Source organism: Amia ocellicauda, chromosome 18 (genome assembly GCF_036373705.1).
Source record: "Amia ocellicauda isolate fAmiCal2 chromosome 18, fAmiCal2.hap1, whole genome shotgun sequence".
Lineage (NCBI taxonomy): Eukaryota > Metazoa > Chordata > Actinopteri > Amiiformes > Amiidae > Amia > Amia ocellicauda.
In genome coordinates this window covers 9,560,835-9,568,279 of record NC_089867.1, presented here as the reverse complement: position 1 = coordinate 9,568,279, position 7,445 = coordinate 9,560,835, and positions in this window count along the sequence as shown.

Genomic DNA, 7,445 nt, shown 5'->3' with positions numbered 1-7,445 from the left:
GTGAAGGGTGGAGGGAATGGCCTGGTGCTGAACAAAAGCCTCTCTCTTAAAGGGAGTGCTCCTAATCTCAGCTCGTTACCTGTATAAAAGACACCTGTCCACAGAAGCAATCAATCAATCAGATTCCAAACTCTCCACCATGGCCAAGACCAAAGAGCTGTCCAAGGATGTCAGGGACAAGATTGTAGATCTACACAAGGCTGGAATGGGCTACAAGACCATCGCGAAGCAGCTTGGTGAGAAGGTGACAACAGTTGGTGCGATTATTCGCAAATGGAAGAAACACAAAATAACTAACTGTCAGTCTCCCTCGGTCTGGGGCTCCATGCAAGATCTCACCTCGTGGAGTTTCAATGATCATGAGAACGGTGAGGAATCAGCCCAGAACTACACAGGAGGATCTTGTTAATGATCTCAAGCCAGCTGGGACCATAGTCCCCAAGAAAACAATTGGTAACGCACTACGCCGTGAAGGACTGAAATCCTGCAGCGCCCGCAAGGTCCCCCTGCTGAAGAAAGCACATGTACAGGCCCGTCTGAAGTTTGCCAATGAACATATGAATGATTCAGAGGAGAACTGGGTGAAAGTGTTGTGGTCAGATGAGACCAAAATCGAGCTCTTTGGCATCAACTGTTTGGAGGAGGAGGAATGATCCCAAGAACACCATCCCCACCGTCAAACATGGATGTGGAAACATTATGCTTTGGGGGTGCTTTTCTGCTAAGGGGACAGGACATCTGCACCGCATCAAAGGGACGATGGACGGGGCCATGTACCGTCAAATCTTGGGTGAGAACCTCCTGCCCTCAGCCAGGGCATTGAAAATGGGTCGTGGATGGGTATTCCAGCATGACAATGACCCAAAACACACAGCCAAGGCAACAAAGGAGTGGCTCAAGAAGAAGCACATTAAGGTCCTGGAGTGGCCTAGCCGGTCCTCTGTGATTGCCAACAAGGGTTTTGCCACCAAGTACTAAGTCAAAGGGGTCAAATACTTATTTCCCTTATTAACATGCAAATCAATTTATATCTTTTTTGCAATGCATTATTCTGGATTTTTTTGTTGTTATTCTGTCTCTCACTGTTAAAATACACCTACCATTAAAATTATAGACTGATCATTTCTATGTCAGTGGGCAAACGTACAAAATCAGCAGGGGATCAAATACTTTTTTCCCTCACTGTGTGTATATACACTCACCTAAAGGATTATTAGGAACACCATACTAATACTGTGTTTGACCCCCTTTCACCTTCAGAACTGCCTTAATTCTACGTGGCATTGATTCAACAAGTGCTGAAAGCATTCTTTAGAAATGTTGGCCCATATTGATAGGATAGCATCTTGCAGTTGATGGACATTTGTGGAATGCACATCCAGGGCACGAAGCTCCCGTTCCACCACATCCCAAAGATGCTCTATTGGGTTGAGATCTGGTGACTGTGGGGGCCAGTTTAGTACAGTGAACTCATTGTCATGTTCAAGAAACCAATTTGAAATGATTCGACCTTTGTGACATGGTGCATTATCCTGCTGGAAGTAGCCATCAGAGGATGGGTACATGGTGGTCATAAAGGGATGGACATGGTCAGAAACAATGCTCAGGTAGGCCGTGGCATTTAAACGATGCCCAATTGGCACTAAGGGGCCTAAAGTGTGCCAAGAAAACATCCCCCACACCATTACACCACCACCACCAGCCTGCACAGTGGTAACAAGGCATGATGGATCCATGTTCTCATTCTGTTTACGCCAGTCTTCAACTGTCCAATTTTGGTGAGCTTGTGCAAATTGTAGCCTCTTTTTCCTATTTGTAGTGGAGATGAGTGGTACCCGGTGGGGTCTTCTGCTGTTGTAGCCCATCCGCCTCAAGGTTGTACGTGTTGTGGCTTCACAAATGCTTTGCTGCATACCTCGGTTGTAACGAGTGGTTATTTCAGTCAAAGTTGCTCTTCTATCAGCTTGAATCAGTCGGCCCATTCTCCTCTGACCTCTAGCATCAACAAGGCATTTTCGCCCACAGGACTGCCGCATACTGGATGTTTTTCCCTTTTCACACCATTCTTTGCAAACCCTAGAAATGGTTGTACGTGAAAATCCCAGTAACTCAGCAGATTGTGAAATACTCAGACCGGCCCGTCTGGCACCAACAACCATGCCACGCTCAAAATTGCTTAAATCACCTTTCTTTCCCATTCAGACATTCAGTTTGGAGTTCAGGAGATTGTCTTGACCAGGACCACACCCCTAAATGCATTGAAGCAACTGCCATGTGATTGGTTGGTTAGATAATTGCATTAATGAGAAATTGAACAGGTGTTCCTAATAATCCTTTAGGTGAGTGTATATATATATATATATATATATATATATATATATATATATATATATATATATATATATATATATATATATATATAAAGGCTTTTATTAGTAGTAGAGGTAGTAGTAGTAGGCTAGTAGTATTGTTTCAAACCTGGTACTTAAGAAGCTGTGTAAAAACCTTATTAAATCGCCTTATAATTGTTCATATAATTGGTCATTTCAGCATATGTCATATCCAAAAAGCTGCAGTTTTGACTTGAACAGCCTCTTATACTGATCAGTGAGAGTATGAATAAAGGCTGAGGAGTGAGCTGCACATGTCTCTGACAGCGCTCAGAATAAATCTCTGGGGACAGTATCACTTTCCACCACCACAGGGTTTTGAATATAAAAGCCTGTCCTCTTATGTCGAACCATGCTGAGGACTTCTGTGTAAACTATCCCCATCCTGTGAAATCAGGCTCCCATAGAGCAACGGCTGGGATTAAATCACAACTTTGACCCACCCGCTAATAGAAAACTACAGATCTGTTTTCAGTTGCGGCATCATTTTTAGTAAGAGGCTAGTTTCTTCTAGTCATTAATGTAACCACTATGATGTACAGGTTTGTAATTTGCTATTGGCGGTTGGGTCAAAGTGTGTATCTGTCACAGGCCCAGAACAACACAAACTGTGTCACTTTACAGGTCATCTGTAAACACATGCTCTTTTATTTCGACTCCCTCGTCAAGGCAAAGACAGAGATCAGACACACATTATTATTTTTATTATTACTACAGTATTTTATAATCTCCAGTAATGGTACATGGTGTATGAAGTTGACAAACTCTTATAAACTAAACCTGGTACTGGGGGATGTCCAGTTTCCACACCACCTCAATTCCTTCAACCAAACCACCACCCTCTGCAGGCCTAAGACCAGGGTTGCTATTTAAAGTGCCCAGGGTCGGGATCTGAGTTTTAGGTCATAACACCACGACAAACAAAAAATTAAAAACTGTTTCACGGCCTGTTACTTCTCTTAGCCACGGATTACCTTGATAGGTCTCAAACAGAAACGTTCAACAACTTTTACTGGAAACAATATCACAAGGAGCCACATATGTCATGATTATTTAATACTGCATTTTAAAGTAACAGTTCTCCCACAGTTTTCCTTGTCTATAAATCGTAAACCAACTTCCTGTAGGGTAAATGCAAGTACCTATCTGCTAATTACATGACATGGGCAGCATACAAGGGCAAAGTTATGCGATTTAGACTCATTCACCTCTAGCTACATCTTGCAAAACCAGAAATGTGAAGAAAAGCTTCCAAACACAGTAACAATTCTAGCCTGGATATCTGGGCCTGCCTGTGTCATGAGGAGTGTGACGCCAGCAACACTGAGCAACAATAGTGGTTTCCAGTGGGTTCCTGAGGATACTTAAAGTGATTAATCATAAAACTTGATGTCATTATTTATTTACACAGATATTGTTTATATGCATTATTAATGGGATAAGTGAAATATGTCCCTCAAGAACAGCATCTGTTTGTTCACAATATTAATATTTTACTGATAACATACAGCAAAACGTTATCTCTCACTATAGTTGAAATACATATGTATGTTTGCAGAAACAACTGAAGTTTCAAGAACTCTCACATGCAAACAAGAAAACTGGACTTAAAATGAACCTGAGTAAATAAAGTCATGTTTAACAGCTTTGTTACATCAAAGAAATTTGTATAAAAAGTGCATCAACGGATACAGTAATAAGATTATATATATATATATATAGGTTTGTGTTATGTTTGAATGGTCTAGTACTGAAAAGGTTTCAATTTATGTTGAGATAGATACATGTTTCATAATATTATTAAAATACTATAAATTGAATATGTATCAAAGTTTATTTTAGACATGAATCGTATTTAATGGTGCAGTGTAAATATTTTACTTGGGTAATACCTGAATCTCCAAATAATGGCAATAATCTTCCAGATTATATTGAATGGAACGGTCTTTAATACTTAAAGCCTGGATTAATCGAGGACGAATTAGGAACATATTTGGATTTGTCCTCTTACTCAGTGTATTGAAGTGTTTGTGTGTGTGAGTGTATAAATAAAGATATACATTTGTATATAAATTCCCTCTTTCCCAAAAACATGGTTCATATTATACATTTCCACTCTTGTTTTAGACAGGTAGCGATGCTAATGAACAGATATTTACCTCTTTCACATTTACCTTAACTCACGAGCATTCTGCAACTCTTTAGCTAAGTCTGATGATCATCACATTTGAAACATTTTTTTACATTTTTTTGAAATTATTGTTACAATTAGATTACAGATTACTGGTCCGACATTTTTCAACTGCAAAAGGGTTATAGACAAAGATTTCCCTATGACATCTATCATGTGTTTGGACAGCTTTAAAGCAAAAATGAATTCCACCATTCTCTGAAGCAATATACACAAGAACAGGGGCTTATTCTGTTGCTTCTGTTTACCTCACGAATAGAGAAACATGATTTAGAAAATCCCCAAAATCAATTCTCATTCTATGACGATTTCGAGTTCATTTAGAGATCATGCTAAACAATAATCTGCAATTTTGTTAGAAAATGTGAAATTACCTCTTCATTCAACGGAGAATGGGCATCCTTGTTTGAAGGAAATAATACCCCAAATGCAAAACGTCTCTGCTGTGAGAAACTGCTAAATTGTTTATCAGGGGAAGTGGTAAAGGAACAAGGAAGACACTAGAGATAAAGTTGTAGATGTAAGATATTTTGTCAAGTCAGCAGGCAGAAAATGGCAAGAACACATTAAAGGCCCATTTCAAACAGAGTGAGAGTTTCCAAAAGACCCCTGTTAATTACTAGATGCCGATAATCTTATTTTGAAAGGATTAAACTATCAAAGTAACAAACATAGCGGAGATAGTTCAAACATACCAAACATTAAAGGCAACCTCAAACCAGAGCCCAACGTATAAACAATCCACTTTAAAATGGATACTCCAAGAATAAATAATGCATTTAACAGAATCAATTGTAGAATTGAAAAGGTCTCCCTGCACAAAAACATCCATAAGCATTGACAGATCTAGTTTTTTCTTTAAATGCTCCTAAAATTACCTGAATTCATATATAATTACTTTATTACTACACTACAAATCCTACTCTGTGTGAACACTGCTATTCTCACTTAATATTATTCAATTATTAAACTATTAAAGGTAATATTAAACCTTCATATGTAATTGATGTAGACCTAAAAATAATGTTGTTCAGGTTTTGAGCTTTGATTAGCATCTGTGCAGCTGCAGTTTGTACACTCAATTCAGATTCATGAGAGAGATTCTCCTCAGATAATACGAGAGACCTGACTTGACTCATATGGCAACACCCCCACACCCAAAGAAAACTTCCCAACCCCCACTACCATGGTTTCCCTAGATACCCAGAAGACTTTTGACAAACTGAACAGGCTTTTCCTATTTGACATTTGAAATCGCTCTGGGTTTGGCAGCACCTCTGTTAACTGGATTAAAATCCCATTTGCCTCTGCAGCTGCATATGTGATTACAAATGCTCCCGAAAACTGAGGCTTTTAAACTGTTCAGAGGTACAAGAAAAGGATGCCCATTACCCCCCCCCAACTATTCTCGTTTATTGAGGGACTGGCATCTGCTTTGTATCACAGTATATCACCATAATTGTGTTATTGGTCTCTGTACAGGTGCTGGAGCCATGTATTGTAAGCAGCCCATATGGACATGGGATTCTAGTCTTTCTTCCCCACAAATATCAAAGACTACAGTCCTAATATAAACCACTTCGGCCATCTCTCAGATTACTATATCAACGGGCCTCATTCAGAGGATTTCCTCTTGGATAGTGTGCAATAGGCAGCTTCATCGTGTATCTGTTCCGAGATCCAGTTTAGAACATCAAGGATTTCCCTCATGAACAGACTGTTTACTGCCGTTAAGATGGACACATTATCTGGCTTTGATTAGTTATATTATAGGGCACTAGTGTCCTCTAAAATTCAATCTTTGGTTACAATGGGGCACCAAATGTAAAACAATGCACCTTTTTCACAGATTTTATTTAACCCTTTGGAACGTACGGCTGTCTGGGCTCAAATGTATGAGTTAACAAACAATAAGCTTAAATCTAAATATATTTATAATATTTAAATAGCATTCAAATTAGCACCTCCCATCCGTTGTACGTCAGCCTTCTCAACCCAGTGGAGGCGCAGCATACTGCTTAGCTTTGTAATCCGAGCTGCGTTTTCATGCAATGACAGACCCAGTCAAGTTGTCGGAGTGTTTTCATGATACAGACAGTGGACCTAGCAGTCACTGCTGATCCACTCAGTGACGATCTGGCTCAGAAATGCAGCCCATAAGAAACTTAGTAAAACAATCTTATGTTGCTGTGGCTGGGGCAGGGGTCTTAAATATGGTGAAAGGACCAGTTCATCCAGAGTGTCATATAATAAACTCCCCAAGAATGTTTTTCCCTTTGGCACACTGAGCCACAATCCCACCAGCCCATAGGGAACATTTTAGAACTTCCAAGTTCCAAGTCCAGACATCACTGTTCCACAGAACCATTGAACAGGGTTCATGGCACAGTTTGTGGTTGCAGGCAGGAATTTTGTGGGATACTTGCGGAAGTGAGTGACTAAAATACTCAGAAATACAAAAGATGCTGAAATTCCAGGATTGTTTCATTTAGAATGTTATAGGATTACTAAAAGACGAGATTCTGTATGGTTTACGCATTGTTTTATAAGTTAATTTAATAACAGAAAAATAGAATTAGACTTGCTGTCACTACACTTCAGCCACTACCATTTTTAAGGCTCCCAATGCTCTGGGAAGGCTGACCCGCACAGATGGGTGGGAGTAATTTGCATGTTAAGCAATTTTGTTTTGTGTTATCTGCAAAAAAAAAAAGTATTTTCATATATACATACAGTATCATATTTGATTCACACACATTCACCACAATACTGTTTATACAGACTCCACATTTACTTTAATTATTATATTTTAAAAAGCAATATTTAGTTCGATCTTACTGTGACTTTCTGTACATTTGTTTACT